Here is a 24,503-nt window from a genome sequence, read left to right as displayed (position 1 = left end):
TGATTAAAAGCTTAAATCAATTTCTATAACCTTTTTTACTCTTATAAGTTTTTTTTAAAAAAAAATACAAAACTTAACACACAATAATTAAATTAAATGTCTCTCACATTTAATTCAATTAACCACACAATACAATTTAACCTAAAGTCCATTTATGGAATAAAATTCCACAATTAGGTAAAAATTTAACCATTTAACACAAAATGCCCTAAAATTTCAATTTCCTCTTAGGTTTACTATTTTGGACTAAACTTTAATTTTTATGAATGTTTTTTATGCCCAAAATATATTTGTCATAGTTTATCATTTTATAATCTGAGATTTTTACCCGATTAGGGTTTTTGTGTCAGTCCAACACCGAAAGTCTTATCTTGACTTTTAATCACACAATTCATAATTTTGCTAGCAATAACTCATGGAAATAAATTCCCAAAAGAAATTATTTAAAATAATATTCTTAACTTAGGGAAAACAATCCCGACCCAAGTTGTTTAAGGATACCCAAAACACAGGGCGTTACAGCATTGCCACCCACAATGTCCAAGATCAATAACACCACTAATAAAAAGTGTTCATTATAACTTTAGCCGTCAAAATGCTCTAATCAGTGTCCATCAACACCAATTTCACCCCATTATAGTAGTTTATTGCAACATTGGCTATTTATGTGATATTTATAATCTAATCAACGGTCGAATTTCCATCTTCGATTTTTTGAAATCGAAATCACACTTATAAAGAGTAATCCTATTGACTTTATTAATGAAAAAGCTCTTATCAATGTTGATCTATGATGACCACTGCCCAATGTAGTAGTTTATGGAAACTTTAGATAATTATGGGATATCTTAGACTTAATCAATGGTCACGATTGCCATCTGTGGTGTTCCAAGATCAATAATCACACTTATAAAATGTTTATGTTGACTTTAGTAGTCAAAATACTCTGATCGTGTCAATCGTCTCCAATCTCACCCTGAGAAAGTAGTTTATGGGAACCTTGAATAATTATGGAGTATTTTAGAACTAATCAACGGTTGAATTACCAAACATATTGTTCCAAGATTAACAATCACTTTTATAAATAATGTTTGTGTTAACTTTAGTAGTCAAAAGGTTTCGATCAGTATTGATCGACGCCGATCACATCTCGATTTAGTAGTTAATGGAAACTTAAGCTAATTATAAGGTATTTTGGACCTAATCAATGGTCAGATTGTCACCTACGATGTTCCAAGATAAACAGTCACACTAATCAGTGTAAATTGCCATCGATTTGCCTAAGGCAGTAGTTTATGGCAACCTTGTCTAATTATAGTGTGTTTCAAACATAATCTATGGTCAGATTGCCACACATGGTGTTCGGAGATCAATAATTGCACTTATGAAGAATGTTTATGTTGACTTTAATGGTCAAATTTTTTCGATCGGTGTCAATCCCACCCCGAAGCAGTTGTTTATGGAAATCTTGACTAATTATTTGTTATTTTAAACATAATCAACAGTCAGATTTCCAACTACTACGATAATATGTCATCACCATGATTTCACTCTGCACTTAACATACAAATTAACCAATGTTGTACTATTAACAAGGCGTATATTTGTAAAAACATATATAATCACAAGAAAATTACAACTAATTAATATTAAACACTAAGCCATTTCATTAATCATAATCTCAAATACATTAGCAAAATTAATTAATGCCAAACATTCAACAATTTTAATTAATCTGGTGGTCAAATACATTGGCAAAAATTATTGGTACTAAACATTTACCATCTATTTTTAAAAAAAAAAAAAAAGATAATTGTTATTATTCTCAGATATATTGACAAAATTAAATAATATTAAACTTTATGTCATTTATAATTTTTTTTGTTAAATAAACATCTAATTATTCTTATTGTCATATATATTGGTAAAATTAAGGGTTTATACTCTTTTGGACCTGTATTTTTTCGATTACTTGTTTGGAGCTTGTGTTTTAAAAAAATTATTTTTGGTCCCTATATTTTGTAAAATAGTTCAAATAAACCCATAAACTCAATTTTGATGAAGAAAAAATTGAATATAACAACACCGTTTTTAATCATTTTACAAACATATAGGATCTAAAAAGTAATTTGTCAAAACATAGGTTCCAAACAGGTAGTGGGACAAAACACAAGATCCAAAAATGTATAAATCCTAAAATTAATTAAAGTTAAATATTCTACCATCAACTTATTTTTTTTTTAAATATCTAATTCATTCTTTTAAATAAAATATCTAATTAATCTTATTATCAAATACATGGACAAAATTAATAAATGTTTAACATTCTTTCATTTATAATTTTGTTTTGTTAACATAGCATCTAATTAATGTTATTGTCAAATGCATTGGCAAAAGAATGCTAAACATTTTACCATTTATATGACCTATTTTTTCGTATAATATATTCTTAAACCATTTGTATAATATATTCTTAAACTTAATTTGCAGTAATTCAATTAACCTAAAATTAAAGAAATAAAAATAAGAAAACTTAAATACAAAATTCATTTACCAAATAATCATAATACACATCATTTTTATTATGTTTTTTTTTCATTTCCTATTCCGTAATAGATTATTTTAACTATGTAGCTGCAACCAAATATTTACGTAGTTACTTTCGTAATTATTTTAACTTTATACTAAATTTACACTACAACCCCTACATCAACACATTTTTGGACATTAAGTTACATTTATACCCTTATGTTTTTCGATAATATCTACCCACTTTTTTTTTTCCTCCGGTTGCACTAACTGGATATAGCAAGTCAATCTTATATCCCAAAATTCTATTAAAATGTCACATGGTCAAATATGTGAGTCCAAAAGGACTTAGTCATATGAGAGACTAAATAATTGGCCTTAAAAATTTAGTAAATTAATATTTAAGATTTCTTTTGTTCAACAATCCACTCATATATATGGAGAGGGATTAGTTTTTGTGCGTCCTAGGAATTCACCACCATCCATAGTTATTTCCTTCTTTTGGTCTATTTTCTTCTTGCTAAGCAAAGATAACTTCATTCCACACACATTCATCCATCATTTTTCCAATTCATCGTACCAAACAGAAAGTAAAGGAAAAATGAATTTAGTATCCAAAACAAGAAAATTCTTACCACATGTTTGTTGGATAAGAGGAAATTACACTAAATCTAGATTTTTTTTTAACTCTGAAAAATATGACAATATTTTTTTTCTTAAATTCCTTATTATATATTTTTTTTGTTTATATTTTTGTGGGAGTTTTTTTTCCATATATTTGTACATATTAAGATAAAATAAAAATGCTACACACAATAAAAACCCATGTGAAATCCATATATAGTAATAGTGATATCAACGTGTAGTACGAGTAAAATAATTTCTACTTTTGGCGAAGTTGATATTACGTATTTGTTGACTCCATAAAATATTTTATAGTTTTCTTTCCAATAATCTACTTTGTTTTAGGCCAATTAAGCAATTAATACAAAAGGTAATGATACGTACATCAAAATTTTGTACCAAAATATTAAATTAATTTATATGGCAATTTTTTTAACCAATCACATTTATTTCAGATAGAAACCACTCTTTTAAAAAATATTACCATATCAATTAATGTAATATTTCTGTACATAATTTTGATCTATATATCATTATTGTAATTACACAAAGGAAAAGCCAATTTAGCCAGAAAAACAAATTAAAAGAAAAGAAAATGCGTTCGGCATGTTTGGATAAGGTCTGAGATAACGGGCTGCTCGGATTCACATGATTGTATGATATTGGACATTGAAAAAGACTCAATGATAAATGACCCTATGAGTTATTGCTTCTATTCATACTTGCATTTTTTCTACTCTTTCTAAATTTATAAAAATTCTTTTAACACACCTTATAATTTTTTGGGGAAATTTACATTCAGGCACAGTATCTAGAAAGTAATTACACGTGTTAGACAATTTTTAATAAACCGATAAATATGTAATAAGTATTATAAATGACTACACTACAAATTTATTTTCCAATTAATTATACCTAACATAAATTTATTACTATAACATATAATTGATTTGAAAAGAGATTTTTTCGAGGGACCCGTTCGGCAGACGCTATTTTCTACATCATTTTTTTTTTACATTAATTTTAAATCATTGGATTATATTAAATCTAAGGGTCCAAAATAAACTAGAGCATAATAAAAGAATAATAAAATATCAAATTTTATTAGAGAAATGTTAAATATATTCTTTATTATATATATATATATATATATATATTACTCTCTTAAATTAATAAATGACGTGTGTATTTCACTAAAGATTTAATGCAATACTAAAATATAAAAAATTGAATAATATCAACATGTCAAAGCATTGATAAATTGTTAGGATTAATGCCCTAAAAACATGTAAACACATTTTATTGATTTAAATAAAGTATAATTTTATTATATTTGAATGTTATAATTATTGTTTGAATTAATTATATAATAATATCAAAAAAATTCTTTATTTATTCATGAGAATATGACAATATACTAGTACGAGAGAATTAAAATAATATATAATGAATAAAATAGTAAGTAACATATCAAGAAGTTTTAATGAATGGTTACTAGTGCGGTTTACTAAGCACACGCGATGCAAGTGATCTAGATTTAGATTACCGATGTGGATATACATCTTAGAAAATGTGTTGTATATAATAGAGATTATATATGACAAGACCGATAATAATTAATTATCTTTATAAACTTACCGTTTGACATAAAGATTTAATTCTTATCACAATGGGTGATCATTTGTAGATCAGTTTAAATCCCGAGTATTCATGAACTCCTCTTTGTGTTTATTGAATCTTTTGATTCACTCGTTAATATTTCTTAGTATAATGAGGCTATATATCTTCTGTTTTGGAGATTCAATATCATGAATGGCTGAGAACATGGTTTACAATAATGGAAAAATACTTTCCCAACGGATTGAATATTGTTTCCCTTAAGGGTTAATTCTGGAACATAATAGTTATTGAGCTCAAATCTATAATTTACTTATTCGCTAGTGAATTAATGGCACTTGAGGATCAAGAGGTAATTAGAAGGGTAAAACGGTAATATTGACCAGCTCTAATTGACGAACCAATAAATAGAGGACAAAACTACATTTATTGATTATATCAATGGACTACCAGAGAAAACTCTGTAAATATAATTCTATAAATACTTATAGTGTAATTCCATATTTATAGTGGAGTAATCGTGGAATTAATAAATAAGATTATTATATTAAAGAGTTTAATTAATGATCTGGTTTATTGGAGCTTCGTATTATCCATGGTCCCTATATCACCTCTGTCCTACACTGTCAAGGGTAAGGATGTCAAAACAAAGATTTGTAGAGAGAATGAATTAATTGCAAATGAATTAATTTTCCACGGCAATGAATACGAGACACATGTCGATCTGTAATAGGCATCTGTTCGAGTTTCGAGTAATGTGACAGTTGTCTTGTCAAATTTTTGCCACCGCTTGGGTTTATAATCAAGGCCATTAGATATCGAACTGATCTAATCGTGCGACTTAGATCGATTCCCATAGTTTACGTATAAATAGGAGAACCAAACTTGAGCCTTGCCACCTTTGCATTCAAAAAATTTCCTCTTCTCTTTCTTCTTAAGATACTTAGAGCTCTCTGCATTTCCTTATTTTCTAGAAGCTTTCACGCCATTACTTCCGACCTTGCTATCACTTCTTGATTTGTGCTCAAAAATGTCAATTTATTAGTTTTAAAGTGTAAAATAAATTAAGTTTTAATTAATATTCTCATGAATTTATTGTAATATAGTTTATAATTGAAAATATTAATTTTAATTTAATTTGTGTTTAATTTTCAAGAAATAACATGCATTTGGACATTAGCAAAAATAAAGAGAAAGAAATAAGTAAAGCTGAAAAAAAGTGGCATTTTTGAAACCAAAAAGCCCAAAGAGAATGGCCCAGCCGCTGCCTTCTCCTCCTCCCTAGAGCGCCACCTGGCGCGCCCCTGTTGCACCACATGTCCGCAGCCAGCCAACGCATCCGCCTGACTCAACCCAGCAACCTGTACCCTACCTAGCGACCCGTGAGTGACCATGCCCTAACCCGCGTGCCCACCCAACGACTCAGCCCGCCTACCCTTTTTTATCCTTACCTAGTCGCACCATGTGTCTTTCTCCCATTGGCTGCAGCTGGGTCAAAGTTTCAGCCTACCACTAGCCCACTCTCTTATGCATTTTTGGCATTGAACCTTCCATTCTGAGCTTTAAAGCTCTCATTTTGTGTTGTTTTAGAAAAAGGGGAAAAATGACAATTCACTAAAATAGCTATGCTAATATTAATAATAAAATTTGAATTTTTAAAATGATATTTTATTATTAATGTTTCAAATTTATTTTGTAAACCTCAATTGTAGTTTAATTTCTTTTTAGTCATTTTCTTCTTCTATAAATAGAGACTTTTCTTTTACATTTGGTATGTAATTTTTAGAGTAAAAAAACTATAGCAAAATTTCCACTTACTTTCTTCTCATACTTCCTTTTTAGAATTTTGTGAGAATCATGAGCATAATGGCCTAATCTTCCTAGGAAGGTTAGGGATGATTCCATATGCTAGTGATGTTATTTTGCTACATTGATTTACTATGTTCTTAATATAATAAATTTGAGTTGTTTATGTTCTTTCATCCTCATCTTTATTTTGTTATATTTATTTACTTGTGCTAATAGTATATATGATTAGTCATGCTCTTTCTACGTGCTTCTATTTAGTAAAAGTAATATTGATACATAATTTTATGTCTAATCTTCTATTCCATTATTGCCCTCGGGTATTTTGTCATTTTTATATTTTTCATAAGATTAACATTGTGTTCCTAAAGTAAAGAACTTTATAACTCAAATGGACTTTTGTTAGAAAAGAATATGAACTTTAATGTTATATTTTCCAAGTAAATGTTGGGATGTGAACAATTTACTTGTGTAGTTTTGTAAATCAAGTAACTAAGTAACTAAACAAGCATAGGTATGATTCTTGAAACCTTTCTACTTTTCCACTCTTGATTATATCTTATTTCTATTTCACTTGACTTGTCTCATTTCATCATTTTACAAAAAAACTCAAATCTATTTTCATTTTCATTTTTATTTATTTCGTGTTGCTAACTTTTTGTGTTAGTTTTCTACTAATTTTTTTAGTGTTAGGTTACCTCCTTGTGGATCAACCGCCCGACTTTTACTACAACTACCACTTAGTGGTTGTCACATTTTTGGCGTTAAACAAATTTTAGCGATGTTGCCTGGGAGGTAGTTTTCAAAAGTTTTAGTGAAAATTTTACCAAAATGTTAGTAACTTTATTTGTATTTTTGTTGATATGAATATTGTGTTAGTATAGTGTTATTTCATTTGTGTGTTGTATTCTTTTTATTCACTAATTTTTCGTTAATTTGAATATTATTAAAAAAAACAACAACAAAAAATTAAAAAAATAGTTATGTATATATTTTTTTCTTTCTTCTTTTCTTGTTCGGTAAAACAAATATATATATATATATATACAAAAAAAAGTAGAGAAAAACATAAAAAAAAAACAAAAAAATATATATTTATTTTTATTCTTCTTTTCCTTTCTTTTTGTTACATAAAAAGAAAATTATATAAATATATATATATATTCCTTTTTAGTTAATTCTAGTTCTATTTCTCTTTCTTAATTTCTTTTCTATTTTTTTATTTAATTTTTTTGTTTAATAAATATTTGTAAAAAATAAAAGATTAAGCTTGTAATTTTATTTTCACTTCAACTCTCTTTTCTTTATTTTTGTGTTGACTATTTTGTTGCTTTAGATTCTTAGTTTAGATCTTTCATTCTTCTTATTCCTTAGTCTTCCTTAGAATTTAGTTCTTCCTTGAAAAAAACATAAAATTGCATAAAATTGTTCATAAAATTTCAATCATAAACGATTAATATTGGGAACAATTGTGTAATATTACAAATGGTAGAAACCGATATTGTTCTGTCTAGAAAGATTGGTTGTTAAATAAGGTTTGTGATAGCATTACCCCCACACTTATCTAGGAGCCCTAGGGAGTTCTGTCTAGGCAAGTGTGGGTCTAAAGCAATACATTGACAACCTTCCCAATTGGCCTGAGAACTTTTCTTTTTAACTTATTACTATAAGAAAACCAAGCTTGTTCTGCAAAATAAGCAAATTTCACTCTGCTTAAATGTTGTTTGGTCGAAAATGTTTAACTTATGATCCACCATACTTACTCAGTAACATCGAGGAGTTCTGGTAAGGTGTTCGAGATCACCCCTAAACCTACCAGGGAATATGTTTTAAAAGAAATCATAATCAAACAAATAAATAAATACAAACATAAAATAAATCTAATTCTAATTTCCGAGAGTGGATGAATCATCACGAAACTTCTAGTGAAACTTCTAGTGAAACTTCTTCCAATTAATCCACCACTCCTTCTGGAATTTCTTCCACCATTCTTGCTTCTCCACAAACCTTAGCTGATGATAATTCATTCGAATTGGCTCGCAATGATGAAATCCAACCAAGAACTCTCAATGACTACCTCTATCCTACTCGCACTTCCACGCCTTCATGGATTATATTCCCTCCTAATATGCCCACATTTGACTTTAAACCTGGCATGATTCAACTCTTGCCCACATTTCATGGAATGGAAAAAGAAAGCCCATACATGCATATTAGAGAATTCGAGGAGGTAGTAGCCACGTTCTATAACCGAGCTGAAAAAGTCGATTATGTGCGATTAAAGTTCTTTCCCTTCTCCTTGAAGGACAAAGCCAAAAGCTGGCTATACTCTTTAAGACCTAGGTCTATTGGAACATGGGAGGAAATGAACAAATCTTTCTTTCTGAAATACTTCCCTAGCCATAAGACCAACAATCTAAAACGACAGATTTCCACTTTTTCCCAAAAGGACAATGAAATGTTCTATCAAGTCTAAGAAAGATTCAAGGATCCGTTGAATCAGTGCCTACACCATGGCTATTAGAACTGGCGTTTGGTCAGCTACTTCTATGAAGGTCTCACAAGTCATGAGCTCCAGTTTTTAGAAATGCTCTGCAATGGTGAATTCCTCATAAAAGAGCGAGACGATGCTCTTGAATATCTCAAAGAAGCCGCGAAAAAATCTCACACCTCGACTGGTCCAAGTGCTACTGATAGCACCAACTGATATAAACCATCTAGGATCTATCAACTTTGAGAAGAGGATAGTTTTAAGGCCCAACTCGAAGCTTTGAAAAAACAGTTTGAGGTCTAAATGACGAAAAATGGCCAAAAACCGAACATGATTGCTCAAGCAGAACCAGATGAACCTTGCTTTATTTGTGGAGGGATGGAGCATTTAGCTAAGGATTGCTTAGCTTTTAATGAAATGAGGAGGTTTATGAAGAGCAATGCAATGCCTTAGGGGCGTATAACAAGCCATTCTCCAATACGTACAACCCTGGTTGGAGAAACCACCATAATTTTAGTTGGAGAGATTTTAACCAAGATCAATTGTGTGGAGGCCAATGGAGAAATGAGCAACAAGTTCAACCATCAAAGCGTATTCTGCACCTTAATACAATGCTCATCCATAACAAAATTATCTCAAGAATACTCTTCATGCATTCATAGATGAACAAACAAAAATAAATCGTCAAATGATGGAAGAAATCATAGAAATAAAATGTTAATTCTCAAAATTGACTGAATTCTTGGCCATTCCAGGAAAAGGCAAACTTCCTTCCCAACCTAAATTCAATGTGCAAGGCCAACACATGACCCAATCCTCAGATTCCAATGATCAAAATGTTAAGGAAGTAAATTCCATCACAACTAGAAGTGGTAAAACTTTACAAGACCCATCCACAAAAGCCACCTCTCCTAGCATTCCAAAAGTAATCCCGAGAATTCACCACTCAGTGCTTCTCCAAAAGTACCATTTCCTTAGGCTTTGAAACCTATTGGGAAATGATAACTCTACAAAATAGAGTTATTTTACCATGTTTTACATGCTAATTGTTGCTTAGTTCATGAGTTTTTAATTAACTTATTAAGTTTTTATGTAATTTTTAATTTATTAGTCTTATTGTAGTTTTCTAGATTTTTATATGTTTTTATAGATATGTTATTATAATATGTTGTAGTTTAATTATTTAAAATTAGTATTGTTAGTTTGAATGCTAAAAATATGATTTTATTGAAATTAAATGTTATGTAAATTAAATTTTAATTAATGTTTTCATGGGAGTTATATGATATATTTTATTAATGAAAATATTTAATTTTAATTTAGTTTATAATTTATTGTGTAGGAAAATCATTGCCCTTGAAAAGCAAGAAAATCAAAGGAAAGATGGTAATTTTGAAAGAAAGTAACAAGAAAAATGGTGTTTCTCCAAAAGCCCAACCACGTGAGGCCCACTCTAGGTCCAACCCGTGGCCCCCCCTCCAACACCCAACCACCACATTGCTGCCATTTCCCTTATTGAGCCCAACAAAAATGCATTTTGTCCTTTTGTCCCCTATGACAAAAATGCCAACTTTTTACCCTTTTTCCTACACATTTTCACCACAACATCATCATTACACCCTATAATTTACCTCTACATACCATATTTATTTTATTTAATTAATCTAATCAATTTAATTAATTTAAATTGATTATTTTAATAAACTCACTTTGGCTATAAATATGGACTTTCAAGACCATTTTTGGGGTGCTTAATTTTTTGGTTACCATCTTTTTCTCTCATTTTCTCTCTACCATTCTCTCTTCCATTTGGGTTTTTCAAGAGCATTTTGCAAGTATGTATGTCATTTATTTTGTAATTTCTATTCTAGTTATGTGCTTCTAATCTTTTTCATAAGATTATTAAGATCATGATGAAGCAACTTGTAACTAGGTAATATTTATGTTGTATGTTGATTTCCCTTGTAATGCAACAAAGTCTATGGATTTTTCTTCTTCATATATTTCTTTCATCTTAAATATCTTGTATTTTAGATTGTTAGAACATTTTTACACTTTGTTCTTCATTAGTGCATAAACATAATATTCTTTGTGTAATATGTGTCATTAAATTGTACACATCCATGCTTAGAACAAAAATATTATGTTTTGCCTTATAAATAATGTTCATTGATTTATTTGTTATTTCATTAGATTGATTTACACTAAATGCTTTGAAATTATAATTTTGAAAAGTGAAGAAAAATCCTATCTTTTTATAAGAAAATTGTGCTTAAAATTATAAATATTTTTGGAAAATGATAGTTTAAATTATTTTAACTATCACTAAAACTTGGGAATCAATATACTAATAAATATTATTAAACTTACATTTTGTGGATTCTAGTATCTTAATAATCTTTTCTTTTAATACTTATTTTCAACTCATTATTGGTTTATTTTCATTATCTTAAAAAGCTTTATTTTTCAATATTTCATTTTATGTTCATACTATTAAAACTCATCAATCTTTGGAAGTAGGTTAGAATTTATTACTTTTGATTTAAAATAGTTTCATTTTCGATTTTAGACAACTCCTTTGGGTTCGACATCCTTGCTTACGATCACTATTCTATATGGACGATTCGTGCGCTTGCGATATATAAATTTTTAAACATACCCGTTTAGGGTCCATCAGGAAACTTCCTGATAACCGAGCTGAAATCCTTGAGCACTTGACACAAGTGAAGATTAATCTTCCTTTACTTCACATCATAAAACAAGTGTCGGCTTATGCCAAAATCACCAAGGATCTATGCACTGCAAAAAGGAAGCATTGTGTCAAGAAGACTGCTTTCTTGACTGAGCAAGTTAGTGTGGTAATTGAACAAAAGACACCTTTGAAATACAAAGATCCTGGTTGTCCCACCATTTCTTTCCGAATTGGGACTCATGAAGTCAGCTAGACCCTATTTGATCTTGGCGCGAGTGTAAATCTCATGCCTTACTCTGTGTACTTGCAACTCGGTCTTGGAGAAATGAAGCCAGCATCTGTTGTGCTACAGCTTGTTGACCGCTCCACCAAAAATCTCATGCCTTATTCTTGATACCCAATATGTGGTGAACATGGAGTCTAAAATTCCTAGTATCATCGGAAGACAATTCCTTGCTACTACAAATGCTTTAATCAATTGTCGGAATGACCTAATGAAAATATTGTTTGGAAATATGACTCTTGAAGTCAATATCTTCCACATCGCGAAACAACCTCGAGAAGATGATGAATGTTATCAAACATTCATGATTGACACTTTAATTCCCGAGGGGGTTCAATTGTGAAGTAACTTCGATAATCTTGATGAACTCCTCCTTTTGTCTGACAATGAAAGTCTCAGATCTATTGAGTCTACTCTTGCAATATCAGATCACATAGACTCACGCAATAGAAGGACTAAGTTTTGGCAACCTCACTTTGAAGAGCTACCTCGTGAGAGGGCACAACCAAAAACTTCAGCTGAAGAGGTTCCAATTGTTCAATTGACCCAACTACCCGAGGGTCTGAAACATGTCTTCTTGGGAGATGGTGAAACCTTTCCAGTTATCTTCTTGTCCAACCTTAAAAAATTCTCAACAATTGTAGTTACTCGAGCTACTACAAATGGATAAATATGTGATAGGTTGGACACTTGCTGATATCAAAGGTATTAGCCCTTTAATTTGCTCCTATCGAATCAATATGGAGGATGAGGATATCCCTCGAAGAGACCCTCAAAGGCAACTAAACCCCACAATGAAAGAAGTCATGAAAAATGAAGTGCTGAAATTGCTAGATGCTGGTATCATCTATCCAGTGGCCGACAGCAAGTGGGTTAGTCCTACTCAAGTACTACCCAAGAAATCTGGTGTCACTGTGGTCCCAAATGAAAAAGGGGTCCTTGTCCCCACAAAAACTGTGACAGGATGGCACATGTGCATTGATTATCGAAAATTAAATGCCGCCTCCCGCAATGATCATTTTCCACTCCCATTCATTGATCAAATCCTTGAGCGTGTAGATGGTCATCCTTTCTATTATTTTCTTGATGGCTATTCAGGCTATTATCAAATCGAGATTGCATTAGATGATCAAGATAAGACCACTTTCACTTGTCTCTTTGGAACTTTTGCTTTCTGGCGTATGCCATTTGACTTGTGTAATGCACCAGCTAGATTCCAAAGATGCATGATGAGCATGTTTAGTGACATGATTGAAAAATAAATGGAAGTATTCATGGATGACCTAACCGTTTTTAGAAATTCCTTTGACACATGTCTTCTTCATCTTTAAGTTGTTTTAAAATAGTGTATTGAGAAAGGACTTGTGCTCAATTGGGAGAAATGTCATTTCATGGTATCTTCTGGCATAGTCTTAGGCCACATTGTTTCTGAAAGAGGACTTGAGGTTGATTAGTCAAAGGTCGACCTTATTTCCAACATGCCTACTCCTAAGACTGTCAAATATGTGAGGTCATTCCTTGGTCATGTTGGTTTTTATAGGAGGTTAATACAAAAAATTTCAATGATTTCTCATCCGCTAAGCAACCTCCTAGCCAAAGATGTTACCTTTGAGTGGACACCTAAGTGTGAGGAATCATTCTGAACACTTGTAAATTCACTCACTTCCGCTCCCATCATTCAATCACTAGATTGGAGTCTTTCTTTCAAGATCATGTGTGACGCCAACAACTTTGTTGTGGGAGCTGTGTTAGGACAACGAAGGGAGTGGAAACCCTTTGTTTTCTATTATGCAAGTCGAACTCTCAATAGTTTTCAAATGAACTATTCCACTACTAAAAAGAAGTTTCTTACCATCGTCTTTGCCCTTGACAAATTTTGATCTTATTTGATTGGATCGCCTATTACGATCTTCACAGATCACTCCGCCCTTAAGTATCTCCTTTCCAAAAAGGATGCTAAGGCGCGATTAATACGGTGGATCCTTATCTTGCAAGAATTTGATATAACAGCCAAAAGTTAGGTTCCTTGTCCCACTAGCACATGATTCCCTTGAACCCAATTCTTGTTATCGAAATATTTTATTGTTGGGGGATAGACTTTATGAGACCATTTCCACCTTCTGTTGGCTACCTTTACATTCTTCTCGCTGTGGATTATGTTTCAAAATGGGTCGAGGTCGTACCCTTTCAAACCAATTATAACGCCACAATTGTCAAATTCTTTAAAGAAAATGTGTTATCAAGGTTCGGTGCTCCTCGCGCTATGATCAGTGATCAAGGCACTCATTTTTGCAATAGATCTTTTGAGGCTCTTATGCGTAAGTACAACGTACTTCATAAAGGTTCAAATGACTATCATCCACAGACTAATGGCCAAGCTGAGTTAGCCAATAGGGAGATAAAACACATTCTGGAAAAGACGGTAAATCCCGACCGCAAATGACTATCATCCACACATTCTAGAAAACGATGCATATGACAATTCTAGGATCTATAAAAAGAAGTTGAAAATCGCTCATGATAAATAGATCCTGCGAAAACACTTTGAGTCCAATCAAAAAGTGCATTTGTATGGTTCTCGCTTGCACTTGCACCCTGGTAAACTGAGATCACGATGGACTACTCCATTTGTAGTAAAGCAAGTTTTTCCCAATGGTTTTATTGAGGTTGAGGACCCAACCAATTGGATAATTTTTCCAGTCAATGGCCAAAGACTGAAGCATTACATTAAGAGTGTGAGTCACGTTGAAGAGGTCCTTCTTAAGGACCCAATTTATACACTATGAAATTCTGAATGGTTTGTTTGTTTTTGTTTTTTGTTTTTTTTTTGTTCTTGTATTTTGTTTTTTTGGGGTATTGTTATCAAGCTATTTAAGCTCTCGCCTCATGGGCATGGTCATCATCCAGGTGTTCTCTATCCCTATCTTTTTCATTGAGTATTCATTTTGACATTGAGGACACTGTCTGGTTTTTTGTTGGGGGTGACGAGCATTCATTAGCATTCATTTGGAGAACTTAATGTCTTGTTGAATGTTTAATTCAATTTTTCTCAAAATTATCCGAGCATGAGTACAACTTGTTGGTTTGAGTCGGTTTTTACTATGTTTAGCTATTAAGAAGTGATCTCTAGAGTTCTTTTGTGCACTTTCCAAACATATGATAAATTGGTTGTTAACACAAATAGTTGAGAGAAATTTCAAGCTTAAAGTTTTTCATTTCTTGATGAGTTGTGAGAGTTGAGAAAACAACTTTTTGAACTTTTATTGATCATTTGAGTTGGTAAAGTCACATCTTTGGAATTTAAAATATGACATTTACTAGAGTGATGTTTTTCATATAAGAATGAGTCTTTGTAATAAATTTTCAATTTGTGTTATATTTATTTTCTTTTGTTTGTAGTTTCCTTTTATTTTTGTGTTGCCTCTTGTAAAAAAGAAGAAGAAAAATATAAATGAAAAAACAATAAATACAAAATAAAAGGGGAAAAGAAAAACATAGAAAAAAAATGATGAAAAAAAGGAAAAAATGAAAAAAAAAAAAAAAAAAAAAAGAGAACAAGAGCAACATTTTCCTTTATTATTTTGTAGTTTTTGAAGAAAAAAATCTTTCCATTATTATTTTTTTGTTTTGTGTAATTGTATTAAAAAAATAATTAAAAAGAAGAAGAAAAAAATTATTATTAAAAGTTTCATTTTCTTATTTATCATCTCTAATTAGTTGTCATTTTATTAATTAAGTTTTCTCATGCAAATCCCAAAGGTTGTTTGTCATTTGAATTCCAATAAGTTGAGATGCCTATCTTGTGATCAATACTTGTTCAAATTGCTTGTCCTAAAAAAATTATCTTTTCTCATTTGAGCAAAAACTGTTACATTTCCAACTTCAAGAGTGTTATCCTTCCCATAAAACTATTTTCAATATCCGTGAGGAATTTGGAGTTGAGACCTTTATACTTTTGAGATTTTTTGATACTATTTGTGTTATGACTTGTGATAAAAATGAATGTGGTTTGATGCACACACATAACTCTGAAATTGCAACTGAAGTAACTTCAATAATATTCTCTGACTTCTTGTTGATACTTTGAAAATGCTTAGATGATTTTGCTTGGTTGGACTTGATTATTCAACTTGATAATTTTATTTTTCGCTTGAATTGCTAGGGACTAGCAATAAGCTAGTTGGGGGTTGTGATTAGAAGTGAAAAATGTCAATTTATTAGTTTTAAAGTGTAAAATAAATAAGTTTTAATTAATATTCTCATGAATTTATTGTAATATATTTTATAATTAAAAATATTAATTTTAATTTAATTTTTGTTTGATTTTCAAGAAATAAATTGCATTTGGACATTAGCAAAAAGAAAGAGAAAGAAATAAGTAAAGCTGAAAAAAGAATTGAAAAGTAGCATTTTTGGAACCAAAAAGCCCAAAGAGAATGGCCTAGTCACTGCCTTCTCCTCATCCCCAGAGCACCACCTAGCGCGCCCCTGCTGCGCCACACGTCCGCAGCCAACCAGCCCATCTGCCTGACCCGACCCAACAACCCGCGCCCCACCTAGAGACCCGCGAGTGTCCCACGCCCTAACCCGCGCGCCCTGATGGACCCAAAACGGGTATGTTTTAAAAATTTATACTCGCAAGCACAAGAATCATATATGGAATATAGTGTTTGTGTAAGCACGATATCGAACCCAAATGAGTTGACTAAAATAAAAAAGAAAACTATTTTAAATCAAAATTAATAAATTCTAACCTAGCTCAAAAGATTGATGAGGTTTAATGTCATGAATATAAAATAAAAGATTTAAAATAAAGTTATTTAAGAGAATGAAAATAACTCAATAAGGATTTTAAAATAAGTGGTAAAATGAAAGATTATTAAGATACTAGAATCCACAAAATGTATGTTTAATAATATTTATTAGTATATTGATTCCCAAGTTTTAGTGATAGTTAAAATAAGTCAAACTATCATTTTCCAAATAGATTTATAATTTTAAGCACAAATTACTTCTAGAAAGATAGGATTTTTCTTCACTTTTCAAAAATTATAATTTCAAAGTATTTAATGTGAATCAACAAACAACAAAAAATCAAATAACATTATTTATAAGGCAAAACATAGTATTTTTGTTCTAAGCATGGATGTGTACAATTTAATGACACATCTTACACAAAGAATATTATGTTTTTGCAAAATGAAGAACAAAGTTCATATTATCTAACAATCCAAAATATAAGATATTAAAGATGAAAGACATATATGAAGAAGAAAAATCCATAAATTTTGTTGCATTACAAGGGAAATCAACATGCAACATAAATATTATCTAGTTACAAGTTGCTTCATCATGATCTTAATAAACTTATGAAGATCAGAAACTCATATCTAAAATAACAAATACAAACTAAAAATTACAAACATAAATAGGAAAATTTGGAGGAGGAACCCCCAAATTTTTCCTGTAAAAAATCATAGAAAAAATGACCAAAAAGAAGAAAAAGATGAAGAGAATGGAGAGGTCTTGAAAGTGTAGAACTTGTGGCCTCCTCTAAAAAATGAGCACCCCCAAAATAGTCTTGAAAATTCCCTATTTATAGCCAAAATAAGAGTATTAAAATAATCAATTCAAATTAATTAAATTGATTAAATTAATTAAATTAATAATAATATGGCAAATAGGGGTAAATTACAGGGTGTAATGATGATGTTTTGGGGTAAAATATGTAGAAAAGTTTGGGTAAAAAATGTGGTATTTTGGGACAAATGGACAAGGGGACAAAATGCATTTTGTTGGGCTCAATAAGGGTGAAGAAAAAAGGTGAAGGTGGCTGTGGGTGTTGGTGTTGGGTGGCTGAAGGCTGCTGTGGCTTTTGGTGGGAATTGGGCCATGTGGTGGGCCTGCTGGAGGAAACTTGGTGAAGCAGCTGGGAGAAATTTGGTTAGAGGGTGCGTGGAATGGCTAGGTGAAGGAGATTGCATCCGGTGGCTGGAGGAAGGGCTGTGAAGGCATGGGCTTCTGGAGGCAGGCCCAACGCTGGGCTTCTAATTTAGCATTTTGTCATTCTTTTCTTTCAAAACTACCACTTTTCTTTTCTTTTCTCTTCCTTTCAAGAGCAAGAGTGCCATAAATTCCCTACAAAATAAATATAAAATAAATCATAATAAAATATTTTCAACTATAAAATAAATCAATTTAATTATTTGAAAATATTAATTATAACTTAATTTATATTTAACATTTAATTTCAATAATACAACATTTTTTTACCTCAAACTAAATAACAATAATTCAAATAATTAACTACAACAAAATAACTATAAAAACACACACAAATATATAAAACAAAATAAACGCAACAAATTCAAAATTACTTTAAAACTTAATAAATCAATTAAAAACTCAAGAATTAAGCAACAATTAGCACATAAAAAGTGGTAAAATAACTCTATTTTGTAGAGTTATCATGCCCGTCCTGCGACCCAACCTGCCTGCCCTTTTTTATCCTTGCCTAGTCGCGCCATGCGTCTCTCTCCCATTGGTTGTAGCTGGGTTAAAGTTTCAGCCTGCCACTAGCCCACTCTCTTATGCATTTTTGGCCTTGAACCTCCCATTTTGAGCTTTAAAGCTATCATTTTGTGTTGTTTTAGAAAAAAAAAGGGTAAAATGACCATTCACTAAAATAGCTATGCTATTATTAATAATAAATTTTGATTTTTCAAAATCATATTTTATTATTAATGTTTCAGATTTATTTTGTAAACCTCATTTGTAGTTTAATTTATTTTTAGTCATTTTCTTCTATAAATAGGGATTCTTCTTTCACATTTGCTATGTAATTTTTAGAGTAAAGAAACTATAGCAAAATTTATGCTCACTTTCTTCTTAGAATTTTGTGTGAATCATGAGCATGATGGCCTAATCTTCCTAGGAAGGTTAGGGATGATTCCATATGCTAGTGATGTTATTTTGCTACTTTGATTTAATATGTTCTTAATATAATGCATTTGAGTTATTTATGTTCTTTCATCGTCATCTTTATTTTGTTATCTGTTGATGCGGTTTTTCGCCAACAGTGTATTAGGAAATTATAATGCAGATTAGTGCTTAATGGTAAACCGTAATGAAAAATAAACAGAATTCACTCAAGAACACATAAATTTTACATGGTTCAGTGGTTAAAATCCACCTAGTCCATGAGTCAATATTATTGCTCTTTCTCTCTCTATTTTGGCAGAGTTTTGGTATTACAGAATAATGGACCCTTTTCCTGTCCAATATTCCCATAATTTATAGGGAAATTCCATGGATAGGTTTGGGTAATTGCGTGAGTCAATCATGCATTTACATAATGTCTACATTTAATACAAATAATTCTCATTTATATTAGGATATGATTTGATAACAAGATAACATGTTCCTGTTATCTTGGATAATAAATATGACAGTCTGGTCATAAATAAATGCATAAAGGGAATCCCGAATCTCTAGGGATCCTTGATTATGCAATATACTAGAATTACCACGAGCTGGATATCTCCCCCAAGCTCGTGCTTCGACAGCTATTTAATATTCCGAGCTCACGCTTCACAGCCATCGCATCCTTAGTTCGAGATAAACTCAGGCTGCCTAACACCACGTATGATCACTATGAATCCCGACTTGCTCATATGGATAATAAGCAGTTATTATTCTCCTTGGTTATTTCTCCTTGTATTTATATGCTAGTTGTACCCGAGCTGAGTGAATGAACTTGGACTAAAATAAAGGTACAACATTTGCCCCCCAAGCTCCTGCTTGTATATGATGTCGTTACTTTCTGACCTACACAGTAGGGGCTTTTAGACTTCTGTTACGTAAAACCTCGCTTGCCCACTACTCGAGTACTGGACACGTGGTCTTTTGCGATTGGCGTCTGTTTGCGTTTTGAGGACTGCGATAATTGTCTTGTCAACTTTTTGCTGCCATTTGGTCTATTTAATCTTGGCCCTTTATATCTTGAACTAACCCAATTGGACGGCCCAGATTAATTTCCATAATTTACGTATAAATAGGATGGAAAATTTCAAACCTCACCACCTTTGCATTTACAAATTTCCCTTTTTTGAACTTCCAAGCTTCCCTTCTTTCCCAGAATCCCCAAAACTGTTCATTGTGCACAGACATTCAAAAGCTTTATATGAGCTTCCCATTGTCGAGTCTACTCCCTCTAATTAGGGAACATATTTTCCTATAAGTATCTCATTCCTTGGTTTGAAAAGTCTTCCAGTTTTTTTAAATGGAATTTCCGTTCTTAACTATGTTCATCCACAACACTCATTGTAGTTTCTATTAGGCCATTTCTAAATGTCCATAGGGAATAGGTTTCGATTTAGGTTCAATGGGTGAATCCAAACATGTTTTAGAAATAAGACGTCCATAAAACTGGGGAAATTTCTAGGTAAATCTAGGTAACCCTAATGGTGAATTGATTTAAAGAATACCCATTCAGGGTAAAGAAACTGAAGGGTCTTTAGGTTTAAAACCAGATAGCTTAGGGGTTACGTTTTCTTGGGTGGTTTTGCACTAAACCGCTTCCCAAGGAAAGTAGTGGTCTGACATTTCTGACACACGGATCCCTAAATATCAAGGGACTGTTAGGAAACCGAGGCGCGTAGCTTAGGTTATCATGTGGAATCACGCGATTATCGCGTGGCAGCACATGATGGGGATGAGGCAAACTTTAGCTCGTATAACAAAAATAATCCATTTCGTCCGTACTCTTGCGACATAGTTATAGATCATCATAGGTCACCTACTAACTAGACCGTTTTTTCGTTAGGCGATCTGATGACCCCCCCAAAGAAGAAATCTGCGAGCTCATCTACCCAACACAAATACAAAGGGAAGAAGGTCGTGCCTGACTCTCCCATTTCGCACTTTGGTCCAGTAATAGAGAGAGAAATTCCCGTCGACCCCAATGCGTTCTTCGAGGCCGAGCATATCATATCAAAGATCATGACTCAGGAGAAGGTGAATAAGATTATGTTGAGCCACAACATAGAGATCGGATCTAGGACTTTCCTCGTCCAACCTACATTCGAAGGGGAAAGGAGCTGTTCCCCTTTCCAAGACGACTGCGCGGCTTGGAGTGATGAGCACCTGAAGGCTGGGGCCTTCCTTCCCCTGGACAAGTATTTAGTAGATTTCTTAAACTACGTAAAACTGGCTCCTTTCCAGCTCCCCCCAAATTCATATAGACTTTCGGTGGGGCTGAAATACCTGTTCTTGAAACATGAGTGGGAGGTCCGCACCCCGACAGACATATTCTACTTCTTCTGCCTCAAGGTAAGCCTCGACCAGAGGGGACGTGGTGATGGGTTCTACTACCTCACACGGTTTCCAAACTTTTCCTCCGTCATTGAGCTCCCTAGCCATCCAAACGATTATAAAGATTTATTCTTTATGTCGAATGGCATAAGAAATTGCGAACACCATTACTTCAACCAACCTCGTAAGTCTTCCATCCTTGTAAATCAAGCTCGTGAATTTTTGTTCCAATAAAATATTTCTTTTTTGTACATGTCTTAATTGAATTTGTTTCTCGTGCAACCATATTTGCAAGGACGGAAAAGTCTGTGACCCTCAGGGGTCAGTATGAGAAGCTATCCAGACTTCCCCCCAGTGAAAAGGACTATCACCAGGTCATGAATGACGTCACGATGATAGCCTGTAAGTTGATTGGCGAGGGTCAAACACTGGCCTTGAGGACCTGAGCTCCTCTTTCGGTGATCCCCGAGCTCCCTCCTCTCAAGAGGCCTTGCCAGCCACTAAGGATGACGAGGAGGAAGAGGACAAGGTGACTCTTGTGCAAAAAAGGCGGGCCCCCGAAGCAAACTAGAGACCTGATTCTCACCGAGCTACTTCTGGGGCAGCAGCCGGCCCTTCCGGCCAAGGTAACCCATACCTCTTTAGGGAATTAGATAGGGTTGTTGCCAACTTTAGGTTTGTTCGTTATAACCTGAATCAGCTCGTTAGCCGACATCCTTCCGACCCAGATCTAAATGTAACCCTTCTCCAATGCATAGACCACCTAGTGGTACGCTATGACAATAGCTACCCTAGGGGCACAATAGTAGTTGATAACACCTTAAACTTTAGATCTGCCATTTTTGAGGAATACAGGACAAACCATAGGACATGGTCTTCTTTACTCCAGGGTGCATTTACCTATGGGTTCAGACAATACGTAGACGAATCTAGCCCCGAGGAAGGACCTGAACCCCCTAGGATCCAAGAAATATTAACTTTAGACTCCCATTCTCCTCTATTAAATTGAGGGCCAGAGGTCATGCCTATCTCGGTCAAAACACCTGAGACGGCTATAATAGATTCCTCCCCCAGCGCAGAGGGTAGGATCTTTGTTTTCTCTTTCTTCATATATGTTTTTGACACAACTTTTGTGAACTAACTCCCTTTGTTCTTTATAGGTGAAGAGATGGAACAACCAGGAGCTCTCGACCTACAGACTGCCTTTCAAGCCAAGAAAACCGGCACGGTCCCTGTTGTGAAGATGCCTCAGGTGGTGAAGAAGGCCACCCCTTTAACGGGGAATACCTCAAAATCCCCTCTAAGGGTAAGGACATAGGCTCAGCTCGGGAACCAGCTCCGGTGACCTCTGTCACTGTTGGGTAGGTTCCCCCTCCCCCACCTTGTTTCATGGCTCCTCAAGTAATACAAACTAAGGCCCCCACTATCAGAATACTAGTCGATCCTCAAGACCTGGAAAAGATCCCTGAAGCCTTTCGGGGTATCATCTATGAGACTGTGACTCATATGGTGGGTCATGCTTATAAAGTCAGCGCGCGGGACCTGAGGACCATCGAGGAGCGTAGCCCTAAGAACGTCCTTGAGTTCTCCATGGGGATGAATCTCACTATGAGTTCTTTTCCCATACTTGGTGGTGAAATTGTTTTGTGTTTTTTTACTGTGCTCACTTTGTATTTTTGTCTTGTTTTGTTATTTTGTAGTTCGTCCTGGCCCAATACTGCATCATAGCTCATGCTAAGGCCAAAAATGAAGAGCTCTGGGCCAAGATAGATGCTGCCAAGGAAGGTGAGTAGGCCGCCAAAGCTGCCTTGACAAATGCTTAGAAGAATGAGCAGGCTGCCCAGGTTGCTCTCACCTCTTCCCAGGAAAGCGAGCAGGCCACGAAGACTGCGCTATCTGCCTCCCAAGCTCAAAATTCTGAGGCGAATCATCTTGCTGAATGTCTTCAGGTCGAGATTGGTGAGCTCAAGGCAAAACTACTCGAGGCCGAAGCTAAAGCAAAGGAAGAAAAGGTGGCGTCTTCATCAGCCATGGAGGAGATGTTATACCATTGCTGGGCCTTCAACCAGGATGGAAACTTCTCATTAATGGAGCCCGAGTTGTGGGATCCATACCTTGCTAAATTCAAGGTTCAATTCCTGCAAGAACCCTCAGAGACTGGTGAGGCATTTAGAGTGGCGGAGGGAGATGGCGAGGAGGGCACCTCTGCGGGGCGAGCTGACGAGGACAATGATTTTATTTGTAACAATTTTTTGATATTAAACAATTGCCTTTGGGCTCAGTTTGAGGTTATTTCTCCTTGGTGTAATTTGTTTGTTTTATTTCAATATATATCAAACTTTTGATCCACATGTCTTTCCTTTATTATCTTCTTATGCTTATGAATCCTTAGACTCTATTACATTCGAGATTTTAGGAATCGACTTTTAGATCAAGATAGATTTTATCAAACTTGGTTATATCCAAGTTTTTATTTCTTGATTTGTGTCATACCTATTAAGAATCAGGCCTCGAACCTGGTTATATCCAGGGTTTTAAATGATTTAAACTTAATTCGCGCTAGGTTTATTGAACACTCGAGCTTTAAAAGGTCGTTGAATAATCAATTTTTCAAAGCTTCTAAGTTTCAGACTTGGTTACATCCAGGGTTTTGAATGATTTAAACTTAGTTCGCGCTAGGTTTATTGAACACTCGGGCTTTAAAAAGTCGTTGAATAATCAATTTTTCCAAGCTTCTAAGTTTTTTAATCTTATCGAGCAGGCTTAATTTTTCCAACCTTGGGTTATATGCCCCCCCAAGTAAACAGAATGTATAAACTTTCTTGGTTGCTTCTACAAATATGAGAACAAGAGCTAATACAACATTTAAAAAAAAAAAAAAAGTTAACTAACAATCCATCTATTATTTAATCAAATGGCTTTTATAAATAAGCCTTACATTGATGGTGGTACTACTGATAATACTTTTTCAAATGTAGGGCATTCCAGATCCGCAAGACTACTTCCCCATTCAGTCAAGCTATCTTGCAGGTTCCTTCATGCAAAACCTCAACGACCTGATATGGTCCCTCCTAGTTCGGGCCTAATACACCATCCTTGGGGTCCTTATTCACCAAAAAGACCCTTCGGAGAACCAAGTCACCCGGTTC

The 24,503-nt window shown here is 33.5% G+C and overlaps 1 non-coding gene across 1 annotated transcript; it reads right to left on the bottom strand.

Moving 5' to 3' along the window:
* Positions 1-8,989: 8,989 nt before the first annotated feature.
* LOC133813196 (small nucleolar RNA R71) lies at positions 8,990-9,096 on the bottom strand. Its single transcript, XR_009884233.1, has one exon. It is a non-coding gene; the product is annotated as a small nucleolar RNA R71 (small nucleolar RNA).
* Between the last annotated feature and the right edge of the window lie 15,407 nt (positions 9,097-24,503).

Source organism: Humulus lupulus, chromosome 1 (genome assembly GCF_963169125.1).
Source record: "Humulus lupulus chromosome 1, drHumLupu1.1, whole genome shotgun sequence".
NCBI classification, from domain to species: Eukaryota; Viridiplantae; Streptophyta; class Magnoliopsida; order Rosales; family Cannabaceae; genus Humulus; species Humulus lupulus.
The sequence above is the reverse complement of the archived record's forward strand: the minus strand, read 5'-3'. Positions and strand labels throughout refer to the sequence as shown.